Genomic DNA, 14,527 nt, shown 5'->3' with positions numbered 1-14,527 from the left:
GGTGTACTTTCTATCTAGTCTAAATTCCCTAATGAGGTTAATGACATATATGACTTTTGCCTTTGAAACATTATTTTTCAAAATGGATACACATCCAAAACCAAAAGACTTTACTGGACATTATTCAAAGCACTGCTCCTAGACCAAGGTAGTAGAATAGAACAGGCGGAAAAATAAAAGATGGAAGAGTGCAGTTCAGTAGTGAATTTAGATGTGGTAGAAAAAAGTTACTTATAACCTGTGATTTAATTAAAATCCATATGCTATTGGCCTTGGAGATATTAATCATCTATTCTTCAATTCAATCAGATAGTCTGTTAGTCTTTCAACAAGCGTGTTATGAGAAAAATTATGATAATGCAAACTCCCTACTTTCTGAGAGTAACACGCAGTCCCTGCCTTCTGCAAGCTTATGCTTCAGTGGAAGTGATAAACATTTTTTAAAGATCATTGTAAACATCTGATCAGTGTTCCACTGCAGGTTAAGTATGCTACAGGAGGGCAGGCAACTTACCTTGGATCCCAAGGATCAGGTCTGAGTATGTGCTCATCTCACAAAAAAGCACAGTTACATACCTTTTCTTGTTACTATCTCCCAGTGCTGGGAAGTGCAAATGTCCCAGCTCAGAGGGCAGTACTGCACTGCCTTGTTCAAATAAAGTAATGGTTCAAATAAAGTATCTTTTTATGGGTCTTAAATATGCTAGAACCTTCTTCTGCTTTGTGTTTACAGTATTTGGCAAATAGGCCTCAATTCCTTCTTAAAGATTCAATAATTAAATTTAATATTGACCACCTAAATAAGTAAAAGGAGTCATGGTTCACTTTGAGATATGCCATCTACCCTCAACATTTTAAGACTTAGATACTATAGAATTATAATACTATACTACATTATAGTATATAATATTATATATTGTTATATGTTTTATTTAAAAATTATATATGAAAAATATCAGTCCTTTTCTTTAATTCTAAGCCATGTTTTTTATTTCAGCTCAGCAGGTAATGTTCCTCTTTATCTTTTTTGCTCAAGCCTATAACTTGATTTTTTCCCCTATTGTATGAGGATTTGTAAGCCTCAACCACCCGTAGTGAGATCATGTTGTCATCAGACTTAACCTGTAGGAGTTGGGGATTAGATGAGATGATGAAGAAGTTTAAAAAGAACCTCACTGAGTAAAGCCAATTTTATCCAGAACCATTCAAGTTCACAGATTTTAATTAACAGTTTGAAATTTGTAATATTACTTGAATTTCAAATGGGTGAGAATTTAACACTGTATTATAGGAGTCCAGGCAAAAGGACACGAGTTGCGTCACAGAGACTTATTAAATGTGATGGAAATTCAACAGACGAATGCCGGCAAACAGGTGCAAGAGCTGAATTAATTTTTAAACCCTACCACTCAGGGGGAATTGCAATGCATCACGTTGACAGCCACAGCACGTTGCTAATTTCATTCACAAGCTTAAAAATCTCAATACATTTGAACATGTGAATGTATTAAATTTTAAAAAGTGTAAGTAGCATAAGGGTATCCCAGAACTAAAAATGATAATTTCTCTCTGGGACTTCAAGTCATTTATCTAGCCAGAAGCATGGTGTTTTTTATGAATGAAATCTATCTTACAGCTTCCCCATACAAATTGTGTTCTATTATTATATGTAGTGCAGACTGTTACTAAGCAAGGTTTTCTCTTACTTTTAATATGAAATCCCTTGTTAGTCAGCAGAAAACTGAGTATTCACTGATGCAGTTTCCAGCTTCTGCTGTCATGCATGAAGGGGGTTCTCAATCCGTGCCTCTGATGATGCTAAGTGGTGGTACTCCTGGAGTTAAAAATGCAAAACCAAACTACGTGAAGGCAGAGGCTTTTTTGGTGGTGTCACTAAAGGCGGTAAATTGTAAGCTGACAACTCAGCCAACTCTCTTTACCAGGAATTTGCCTACTTTGGGGTCCCTGATGCATTTCAGAATTCAGTAGAAACCTTGGATTATCTCCACATAAAACTGTACATACACACAAAATCTTACAAAGATTTCAGCGCTTTCAGGAATGTCCACATTTAGAATACCATTTATGGTGCATCTTGATCTTTGGGACTGGAGGAGTGTCTCTTATTTAGTGGATTTTATTCCTTCACCACTTACTGTGCACCAGGCCTTAGCCCTGGGACTGAGACTTGGGACTGAGGATATAAATGAAGATAGTACAAGATCTTTGGACCTTTTACAGGCTAGTAGATGTTAATAGACCAATAATGTAGAATGGCAATAGTTTGTTGAAATATGTATAAAAAGGTCATTGCAAAAGCTTCCTGGAGAAGATGCCACCTTAGCATTAGGGATGAGTAGACATAAGCTGTAAGAAGAAGGAGAAGGGCATTCTAGACAGAACAAGAGCAAGGATCACTGCCCTGTCATTGCTGAAACTGTATTTACAAGAAATGCATAATATAAAATGTATAGAAAATCTTTCATTCTTCTCTTTCAATATTTCTCAAGAAGCTTTAAAGAAAAAGTTTTAAGGGCGCCTGGGTGGCGCAGTCGGTTAAGCGTCCGACTTCAGCCAGGTCACCATCTCGCGGTCCATGAGTTCGAGCCCCGCGTCAGGCTCTGGGCTGATGGCTCAGAGCCTGGAGCCTGTTTCCGATTCTGTGTCTCCCTCTCTCTCTGCCCCTCCCCTGTTCATGCTCTGTCTCTCTCTGTCCCAAAAGTAAATAAACGTTGAAAAAAAAAAAAGAAAGAAAAAGTTTTAGAGCTGGGTTTAATTTCCCAAGACTTTAGCCACCAGAACCCTTTATTTCTAATTTTACACAAGCTTGTCCCCTCATTTTGCTTAGCAAGAGAATATTAAGCACTAATTTTTGGAGCATAAAAACAACTATAAAGGGCTCCTTTCCTAGCAAGTGAGTCAGGAAAGGCCCCAGTGTGTACTGCATTGGATGAGTCTAGATTCTTAATCAAAAACATGTAATCAGTACCTGCCCAAAAGTCTTTTGATAATGACAGCAGTTTCTTTTTTAAACCCACTATCAAGAAAGCTGATGAAGAAGAGAGGCAAATGTACAGTCTAATAACCTGAGCTAACAATATGTTATTTTCAATAGAACGAAAAGGACAAAAGCCAAAGGTATTCATTACCGTTCCCAGGGTAAGAGACCAGGGCACTCACTGCCTTCACCAGATGTGCCGTCTTGAGGCCTAACAATGCACATCTCCCCAAGGGAAAAGTGTAGAGAAAGCCAAACTCTTGCAACTTGATGCAAAGTGATTTGGGTTCCATTACAACATCTCTCAGTAAAAGGCTATTCAGGCTTAAAGATTCCACACTCATTTTCTCCCCGAAATAAAACACTAGACATGGAATCAGAGCTTCCGCAAATCACTCTAAGCCATGTGATTTCATCTTAACTTCCTTAAATTCTAATCAGGAAAAAGGAGATGAGGTGGTTTGGTGAATGTACCATCTTAAAATTGTTGCCTTGTTTTGAGCACACGTAAAGACAAGAAAACTCAAGAACATCCACAAGAAACTGAAAAATTAACATAACAAACCTATATAATGAAATGATTTTTTTTTTTTTTTTTAACGAAACAAAACTGGCCTTCCCAGAGTGTGTTTATCAGATGGACTAGTCAGAAATGTTAGGCCTCTCTTCGGGAGGAGTCGACTTCATTCGGTCTCATAGGAAGAACAGGTGTAGGGATAGGCTTCATGTTAAAAAGACCCAGATTTCCATTTGAGCTCTGTGAACTTGGGAAGAGGCCTTTAACCCTCAGTTTTTCACCTTTAAATGGAAATACGAATATCTGCCTTTCCCTTAGAATTATTATAGGGATTTAATGACATAATTAAGATATGTGAGAGGGCGCCTGGGTGGCTCAGTGTCCAACTCTTAACTTTGGCTCAGGTAATGATCTCACGGGTTCGTGAGTTTGAGTCCCGAGCCAGTCCCTGCACTGGCAGCATGGAGCCTGCTTGGGATTCTCTCTCTCCCTCCCTCTCTCTCTGCCCCTCCCCCACTGGCACTGTCTCTGTCCCTCTCAAATAGTAAATAAATAAACTTAAAAAAAAAAAAAAAAAACTAGGGGCACCTGGGTGGCTCAGTTGGTTAAGCATCCGACTTCACCTCAGGTCATGATCTCACAGTTCATGGGTTCAGACCCCACATAGGGCTCTGTGCTGACAGCTCAGAGCCTGGAGCCTGCTTCGGATTCTGTGTCTCCCTCTCTCTCTGCCCCACCCCCGCTTATGCTCTGTTTCTCTGTGTCTCAAAAAACGAATAAACATTAAAATTTTTTAATGTAGTATATGATCAAAGTGGTACTTCAAATGAGTAGGGAATTAATGTACCATGTAATGGGATAATTGGCTATGTAATTTTCAAAAAATGAAGTTAGATCCCTGCCTCATACCATACTAAAATTAAATCTTCTGTGGATTAAATATTTAAATATAGGAAATAAAACTAGAAATATACCAGAGAACATACAGTTGATTGTAACTACATAATGTTGATATGGGGAAAGACTTTTTAAACTTGATAAAATCTAAAAAAATATGAAAAAAAAGTCTATATACTGTTTTAATGGCTGTATGGCAGAAAAACTCCACAAAGTAAAAAGATAGTCACAATCCAGGAAACATATCTGCAACTATATATAAGACAAACAGTTTAATATCCTTATTTTATAAACAGCTCTCTTAAATCAATAAAGAAAAAAAAGCAACCTCAGAATAAGAACATGGACAAAGGATTTGCTCAGTCAATTCATAGCTGAAATCAAATGGCCATTAGATTTGGTAGGATGCCCAATTCTACTAATTGCCAAAGAAATGTAAATTAAAACAACTATAAAGTATTATTTGCTCAGTATAGTAGACTAGTTACGGTTTAAAAGATAGCTAGTTTTAGTACTAGTGGAGATATGGGGGGATGGACTCATGTGCTATTGATGGAAATAAACTGGTACAGTCTATTGAGAGTGAATTTAGAAGCATTGATTCAAGTTTAAATGGACGTAAATAGCTTTTGACCTAAAAACTCTAATCCTATAGATGACTATCATAGGTTCAAATAGTTACAATATTTTTTTTTTTTCCCCACAATGTGGCTGTCTTTTTACTTTGTGGAGTTTTCTACCATGCAGAAATTTAAAATGTGTAATTCACATGTTTACTGCAATATTTTTGTGATAGCAAAAATAGAGACAATCCTAAATGTTACTGCTGTGATGGCAACTTAAATGCCACCAGAGTAGAGACTGCCTCTGTCTTAATTACCATGATATTCTGGTACTGTGGTTCACACTACACCCATTTGTTATATGAACAAGCAAAATGAATTACATTCATCTCTACAACTGAAATTATTTTTTAAAGTATGATAAGTAAACAAAGCAAGTTGCAGTTTATTGTGCACTTCCTTCTTACAAATATATTTATATGCATAGATACATTTACATATACAATGTCATATGTGTTTATCAGGAAAAAAATTATAAAGTGTACCTCTCAGTTGCTTCTTGGGGTGGGATTTAAGGAGTAATGACATTAATGTTTTACTTCATGTACAACTAATGATATGTTTTTGTTTGTTTTTTAAATAATAGTTATGTTTATAACTTTCAAGTACAAATGAAATCATTCGTTAAATCCACCAACTCTTCTTGGTGCAAAGGATTTATGGCAGTGAACAAACAGTTCTCTGTTTTCACTGAGTACATAATCTAGCGGAGGGACAGGTGGTAAACAAGTGAATATTTGTTCCTGATAAGATATTAGGAAAAAAATTAAACAATGTAAGGGACTTTAGTGGCAGGATACTACTTTTCATAACTGTGGTCAAAGGCTATCTAATTCTGTGATACTTAAGAATAGACCTGAATGAAGTAGGGAATAAGCCATCCAGGTATGTGAGGGAAGTCAAAGGTCCCAGGAAGGAAAATGCCATGGTTCAGTTAAGAGTACAGAGCTCAAGGTTAGGAAGGTGAGGTCAAAGAAATGGGAGTGGTAGGTAGCAGTGGTTGCATATGGCACAGAGACACTTGACCAAGGTAAGAACTTCAGTTTTTCTTTCTTTTTTAAAATCTTTTCTTTTTTGAGAGAGAGAGCACGAACAGGGGAGAGGGGAACAGAGATAGAGCACAATCAAGGGATAGGGGAAGAGAAAGTGAGAAAGAGAGAGAGAATCTTAAGCAAGTTCCACGCTCAGCGCAGAGCTTGACATGGGGCTGGATCTCGAGACTCTGAGATCATGACCTGAGCCGAAATCAGGAGTCCGCTGCTTAACTGACTGAGCCAGCCAGGCGACCCTTCAGTTTATAATCACGTGATAGAAAGACACTAAAGGTGTTGAATAGTATAATCACATGATCTAATTTTTATATGAAAAGAAGTGGTCTGAGGTGCCTGGGTGACTTGGTTGGTTGAGGGTAGGACTCTTGCTTTCGGCTCAGGTCATGATCCCAGGGTTGTGTGATCTGAGCTCCATGCTGAGCATGGAGCCTGCTTAAGATTCTCTTCCTCTGCCCCTCTCCCTCACTGCGTACCTTCCTTCTCTCTTTCCCTCCCTCCCTCCCTCCCTCCCTTCTGTCTCTCTCTCTTTCTCTCTCTCCCAAAAAAAGAAAAAAAGGGATAGACCTGGTGGCTGTGTGGAAAAGATGATGGCTTGGACTAGTGTGATAGTGGAACTGGTGAGAAATGGTGGGGTTCTGGATACAATTCGGATATAGAGCTGTCAAAAATTGCTGATATGAGAGAAAGGGAAGAGTAACCATATGAGACTGTCAGGAACTTTAAAAATCTTGCAACAACAAACTTGATTTGGAATGTGAGAAGCAAGTACCTCTAATGAGGCAGAACTCAACAGTTTTCTTGAACAGCTAGGGTCAATCTCGTATGTCAAATTTTCCCAAATTACTGTGTGAGAGGTAAGTATCAAATAATGTAAAATTGAATTGAAATTACAACTTGTTACCGCATAGTGGATTTAATGTACATTTACTTTTAACTATACGTTGTTAAAAGTGTACTTAACTCGAAAACATCTTGCTGTTAAATGTATGTTAACCTTTAATTCCCTTTTGTAGTCAGATTTACTAGCATAATTTTGCAATCATAAAGTATTAGAAGGATATAAAAAAACCTCAAAACATGAAAAAAAAAAGTATTCGGAGGAAAGCAGTTCTGCTATTTTGAAGAATTGAGAAAACTCATGGTTAAGGATTTCATAGGTGTTAAGTGAAATAAAAGCTTACAAAAAATATCCACAGTATTGTGCACTAATCTTTGTGGAAAAAATTTTGGGTTGGTATCATTGAAGATCATTCTCATGTCTTATTTTATTCTGTAAAAGAAATATGCAAAAACGTTCACCTTGCACATTGGTTACTTTCAGTTAATAAAGGCTTGCAAGTTTGCATTTCCTGAGGTTAAAATTATTTGCAGGTGCTCTGCATGTGCAAATAATTGATTCATTAAGGACATTCATTCCCAGCCATTATCAAATATCATTAAATACATAGGAATAATTATATTGAGATAATGAAATAACTAGCAAATTTGAGAGTTCAGTTGTCCCATTAAAATCATAATTTGTTACCCATATTCACATTTGGCCAAAAAGTAGGGCATTTCACAACATTATTTGAAAATTCAGTTCATAATGTTTTCTGTGACCTAAAATATGCCCTTCATTTAGTCGTTCACTTATATGATTGAATATTATACTCTTCACTTATCCATTTATTTTTTCCATTCATTATCTATTTATTATCTTTTCAATAAACATTTACTGAGTGTTTACTATAGTAGTTCTGCAATCAAAATCCTCTGTGAAGCTTTTTAAAAGTAGTGATTCCCATGTAATAAACCCCTGAAACTGATTCCATAGGTCTGGACTGGGGCCAGGCATCTTTTTTTTTCAAAGGCTCCACAGGTGATTGATGTACAGTCAAGGTTAAGAATCACAAGCTTCTCTGTTAAGTATGAGGAATATGAAGAATGAACATGAAACAGCTCCTATTCAGCGTCAAGGTACTGAGACACAAGTAACCTAGTAATCACAGTAGAGTGTGACAAGTGCTCCACTAGGAGTAAGCACACCTCTGCCCACTTAGAACTCATTCACATTGGCCTGGTGTTAACTAAGTCCATTGATGGACTAGAAAACACAAAAGAGATTTTCTCTAAGCACCAACTCAAAGGACCAAATTTGTGATTGAGTCAATATTTTCTGTCTTACCTACTGTATCCCTTAATCAAATGAATTAGCCATCTAAGATCTGTGACTAAGCTCAGGATAGAGGGAAGAGCAGAAATTATCTATTTCTGATAATAGGATATGAGCGATGAGAAGGAGGTGGGAGAAGGAAGATGTCTTGCAAAACAGTGAGTTCCTCAGGGGCAAGAACCAGGTCTCATTTTAATATTTTTCTTTCTCTGACCTAATTTAGAGTCCAGCAGATGTTCCCACATAGTCTCTACTTACCTAGGAGAACTCTGGCCCTTGCTCTCTGGCCAGTGACTTTCACAAGCAAGTCCATTTTTGTTACCTTACAGGCACAGGACATTTACTGATTGTCTTTAAACTTGCTAATTCAGACCAAAAATCTTTGCTTAATCCTTGATAGTAGGATTGTCTTTTCTTCTTGTCTATGTGTACCATTGCCAGTTGATGTTTTGTTTTTACTATTTTAATTTCCATTACTGACTGTTTAAATTCTGTTTTTTTCTTTTTAATTTCATTTTATACAATCTGCATCGTCAGCCTTTCTTCCTATAAATGACAGACACAGAAGTGCCAGTTTATAAAGGAAGGGTAGTCCTAGAAATTGAACTTCTCTAAAATAAGGCAGCATATGTACTTCTGATCCCCAGAGCAGCACCAGAAAACTCCATGGAACACATCGTTTGCCCATTGCAGTTCTTTATCTTCCCATAAAAATGGGACTTGAGGAGGTCACCGGACCACACCTGGAAATCCTGCCCAGGAAACCCATTTCACAGAGTCTAGTTTAGGATTTTCTAAGCAAAATAAGAAAGCCCTGGAAGAAAAGCTTTTCATGGATTGGAGTTCTCCTATTATCTTTAAGACCATTCCTAAATAAAATGAAAGCTCTTATTTTCTCTCTCTATTATATGACATTGGCAAGGCCTAATTAGACCCTATAAAGAAAACTTGTCTGATCACAGTGGTGTTAATTTTTCAGCTGCAGATTCGTATGCAGTATGCATATGTTTAATGTATTAATTATATAAACATGAGGTTGTATAGTATAAAATATGAATAAATTCTCATGTGAAATACTTTGAAATAAAAACAGATCCCTTCATTTAAAATAATTAGGGATCTCATAATTTCACAGCTAGCTGGCTGAATGAATTATAAATGATAATTCAGCCATGGGAAGGTACCATTTAGCTGGTAAATGGAAATGCCTACCATACTTTATGTCAAATGAACCAATGCTGTTGTTTATATTAGAATTTGCATGGTGATTTGAGTTATGATTTTAGCATTTTCTATTTTCGTTAGTTTTTAAAAATACATTCATTGACAATATCAAGCAAATATTTTTAAGCTCTCTGCCATTGTGTTATTTCATCAAATTAGTTAACATATAGCCAGGTCTGACTAATTCAGTGCTGTTAGAACAACATCCTCGAATATATATCCTTGAAATGTGATAAGAACCAGGAAAGCTAGGGAATTAACCTTTTGAGCCATCCTTTTATTTCTACAAAATACTAGAGATAATGTTAAGAAAAAACATTTTTTTAAATGCTACGTTATTTGTTGCTTCATGTGCTCCATGGATGTTAACCTCCTATTTTACATCAAAATACATGTAAATTAAAATGTATTCTATATTACATTTCTTCTTTGAGAAAATTAGTGTTGAACTATGCAAGGTTTGAATCATGCAAGTCTTTAGGAATACACCTGAAGCATCCTGAAGCATCCTCTAAATTCATGCTCTAAAATATGAAGAGTTGCATATTTGTTCAGATATTCAAATGTTTTAAAATACATTTCCCAGTGACCAAAACTCATTCTGTGGAAAGCAGGGAGATTGAATAGCAAATAGAAAAGAGGTGATCTCCCTCTTCAGCTTTGTCTTTGATAGTTTGTTTCTGAGAGACCTGTTGTTAGAAGATAAATTTCCTAACATCTAACATCTTCTAAGAGCCTTTCATCAGAGTAGTTTTGGTAGAGGAAAGAGTGAACCCATAACACTGATTTGGTTAACTGTTGACAGCCAGGTTCTCAGCTCCCTGGTACAAGTAAGATACTATTTCTTTCATTCTCTGATCCAGTTCCCCAAGAAGCTTAATCAGGTGTGTCTTAATGTACTTCTGGACCTGCAGGTTACTAAAATGTGTACCAAGGTACCAGCCTTGTATAATTTACTTTGTTGTAAGAAGCATGCCAAGGAAACTCAAGTGCCAGGATTGCAGCCATACTCTCAGATCTTCATCCATAGAAAATCTGGACTGGAAGGATTACATCTCTCTGGGATAATACTCTCTAGGAACAAAAATTTTAAGACATGATTAAACAAAAATTTAAATAGAAAATTTCTGTATAAATGCATTGAACATTATACTTTAATTTGTATGCCAATGGAGTAGGTCTAAATAAAATTATATTCATTGATTTCTAAATCAACACTTTTTATTTAACCCTATTCTTGAAAACTAGATGGGGCTTGTCTCTTTTGATGTGCATATTTTAAAATGTAAATACTAACATACATGCATCACTTCATAATTTTCTTCTTTTACATATCCTAGATACAAATCTCTAATCAGTTATATGATATGCAGTTTTTTCCCCATTCTTTTGGTTGTCTTTTCATTTTCTTGATTGTGTCCTTTCAAGAACAATTTTTTTTAAGCTAATTTATTTATTTTGAGTGAGAGACACGGCGAGCAGGAGAGGGGCAAAGAGAAAGTGAGAGAGAATCCCAAGCAGGCTCCACACTGTCAGTGCAGAGCCTGACCTGCGGCTCAAAATCATGATACAAAAGATCATAACCTGAACTGAAATCCAGAGTCAGTTGCTTAACCAACTGAGCCACCCACGTGCCCCTAAAGAACAAAATTTTTAATTTTGATGAAGTACAATTTTCTTTTGGTTTTTTTTTTTTTTTTTTGTGATTTGGGTGTCATATCTAAGAATTATTTGCTAAATTCAGTGTCATTAATATTTATCCCTGTGTTTTTCTTCTAAGAGTTTTCTAATTTTTGCTCTTACATTGATGTCTTTGATCCATTTTGAGTTAATTTTTCTATATAACTTAAGGGTCCAACTCCAGTTTTTAGTATATGACTATCCAGTTGTCCCAACACTGTTTGTTCAATACACCATTCTTTCCCTATTGAATGGCTTTGACACTCTTGTCAAAAATCAGTTGCTCATAGATAGAAGGGTTTATTTCTGGATTTTCGATTATATTCTTTTGATTTCTCTGTCTGTTGTACCACACTGTCTTAGTTACCATTACTTTTTAGAAAGTTTTGAAATCCTTAAGTGTGAGTCCTCCTTCATTCTCTTTTTTTTTTTTTTTTTCCATCCCCCTACCCCACCCCTGGACCACTTTGACTGTTCTGGGTCTCTTACAATTCCATGTGAATTTTAGAATTAGCTTGTCAGTTTATATAAAAGAGTCAGCTGGGATCTGATAGAGATTGCATTGAATCTTAAACCAATTTGGAGGAAGGAGTATTGCCATCTTAAACAAATTTTTAAAATATTGTTTGTAGCTCTCATAGCATAAATTTTACATTTCTTTTTTTTAACTTTATTCCTAAGTGTTTGATTCTTTTTGATGCTATTGGGAATCAAATTTTTGATCTACCCTATGACCCAGCAATAGCACTGCTAAGAATTTACCCAAGGGATACAGGAGTGCTTATGCATAGGGGCACTTGTACCCCAATGTTTATAGCAGCACTTTCAACAATAGCCACATTATGGAAAGAGCCTAAATGTCCATCAACTGATGAATGGATAAAGAAATTCTGTTTATATACACAATGGAATACTACGTGGCAATGAGAAAGAATGAAATATGGCCATTTGTAGCAACGTGGATGGAACTGGAGAGTGTTATGCTAAGTGAAATAAGTCATACAGAGAAAGACAGATACCATATGTTTTCACTCCTATGTGGATCCTGAGAAACTTAACAGAAGACCATGGGGGAGGGGAAGGAAAAAAAAAAAGGTTAGAGAGGGAGGGAGCCAAAACATAAGAGACTCTTAAAAACTGAGAACAAACTGAGGGTTGATGGGGGGTGGGAGGGAGGGGAGGGTGGGTGATGGGTATTGAGGAGGGCACCTGTTGGAATGAGCACTGGGTGTTGTATGGAAACCAATTTGACAATAAATTTCATTTTTAAAAAAATAATTAACTAACCCTAATGAAAAAAATTCATTTTGGATTGTTTATTATTAAGTGTAGAAACATAACTGATTTGTGCATGTTAATTTTATATACTGCTGCTTTGCTGAATCCATTTGTTAGTTCTCACAAGGTGTGTATATGTGTGATCTTTATTGTTTTCTACATAGAAGATCCTGTCCTCTGTAAACAGATAATTTTACTTCTTCCTTACCAATCTGGATGCCTTTTATTTCTTTTTCTTGTCTGATTCCTTGATTAGAACTTCCAGTACTGTGTTGAATAGAAGTGGTAAAAAAAAAAATGGGGTATCCTTGCTGGTTCATGATCGTTGAAGAAAAACTTTCAGTCTTTCACCATTAAGTATAATGTTAGGTCTGGGTTCTCATATACGGGCTTCATTATGTTGAGGTACTTTCCTTCTATTCCTAGTTCTTGAGTGTTTTTATCATGGAAGAGTGTTGAAATTTTTCAAATGCTTTTTCTGCATCAATTGAAATGATCATGTGTTTTTTTTTCCTTCATTCCATAAATACGATGTATTACATTGGTCAATTTCCATGTGTTGAGCTATCCTTGGTCATGACCATGCAGCTTGGTCATGGCATATAATTCTTTTAATATGCTGCTTTGCTAATATTTTGTTGAGGATTTTAATGTTTATATTCATAAGAGATATTGATCTGTAATTTTCTTGTGATGCCTTTGGTTTTAGTTTCATAGTAATACTGGCCTCATAAAGTAATTTGAGAAGTGTTCTCTTTTCTTCAATTTTTTTTGAAGCATTTGTGAAGTATTGTTATTAATTCTTTTAATATTTGGCACAATTCAGGAGTGAAGCCATCTGGGCTTGGACGTTTCTTTGTGGGTTGCTTTTGATTACTGGTTTAATCCTTTCATTTGTAATAGTTCTGTTCAGATTATCTATTTCTTTCTTGGGTCATTTTTTTTTTTAATTTTTTTTTTAACGTTTATTTATTTTTGAGACAGAGAGAGACAGAGCATGAATGGGGGAGGATCAGAGAGAGGGAGACACAGAATCTGAAACAGGCTCCAGGCTCTGAGCTGTCAGCACAGAGCCCGACGCGGGGCTCAAACTCACGGACCGCGAGATCATGACCTGAGCTGAAGTTGGCCGCTTAACAGACTGAGCCACCCAGGCGCCCCTCTTGGGTCATTTTCAATAGTTTGTTGCTTTCTAGGATGTAGCATCTAGTGGATGTGTAGTGGTATTTCATTGTGGTTTTAATGTGCATTTTTATGGCTAATAATGATGAATGTCTTTACGTGTTTACTGACTTTTTGTATATCTTTTTGTGAAGTGTTTGTCCAAATTTTTGCCCTTTTTTTTCAGATAGGTGGTTTAGCTTCTGTTTATTAAGTTGTGAGATTTCCTCATATATTCTGGATAAGAGAGTTTTGTCAGATATATATTTTATGTTTAGTATTTACTCTTAGGTCTGTGGTCCATTTTGTATTGCTTTTTGTGTATAGTGTGTAGTAAGAATTGAAGTTCATCTTCTTTTGTACAGATACTCTCTTTCATTGAAATTTTGAGAACTATGTTATTTGGTGCATATGCACTTATAGTTGTATCTTTCTGCTGTATTGACATTTTTGTCAATAGGAAATGTTCCTCTTTGGGACTAGGAATTCTCCCTTTTTTCAAAAACTTGTTTTTTCTAATATTAATATCATTATTATATATTATGATATAATAATATATAATGACCTCTCTTTTTTATGCTTCTGTGTACATGGCATAACTTTCCACAGCCTGTTCCTTGCTTTCACTTCTATTTGTTTTTATATTTAGAGTACATTTCTCTAGACAATGTACAGTTAGGTCTCACTATTTTTCCATCTGATGACCTCTGCATTTATATTGGGATGTTGAGTACATTTATACTTTATGTAATTATTGATATATTTGGTTTTACTGTCTGCCATTTTACTATTTGTCTTCTCTTTGCCTCATTTTTGTTTCTTGTTCTCTTGTGTCTTTTGTGTTAAACAATAATTTTTGTGTATTATTTTTATTCTCTGTTAGATTATTAGCTTTATTTCTTTGCATTATTTTTATCGATTGCTCTAGGGACCACAATATGC

At 35.9% G+C, this 14,527-nt stretch overlaps 1 protein-coding gene across 9 annotated transcripts in view; it reads left to right on the top strand.

The window, feature by feature from the left end:
- The window catches only part of METTL15 (methyltransferase like 15), a 215,244-nt gene that overhangs the window by 172,446 nt on the left and 28,271 nt on the right, over nucleotides 1-14,527 (top strand). The gene's annotated exons all lie outside the window — the stretch shown is intronic.

The sequence above is a fragment of the Acinonyx jubatus genome, chromosome D1, assembly GCF_027475565.1.
Source record: "Acinonyx jubatus isolate Ajub_Pintada_27869175 chromosome D1, VMU_Ajub_asm_v1.0, whole genome shotgun sequence".
NCBI lineage: Eukaryota > Metazoa > Chordata > Mammalia > Carnivora > Felidae > Acinonyx > Acinonyx jubatus.
Note: the sequence above shows the minus strand (reverse complement) of the source record. Positions and strands in the feature narration are given on the sequence as shown.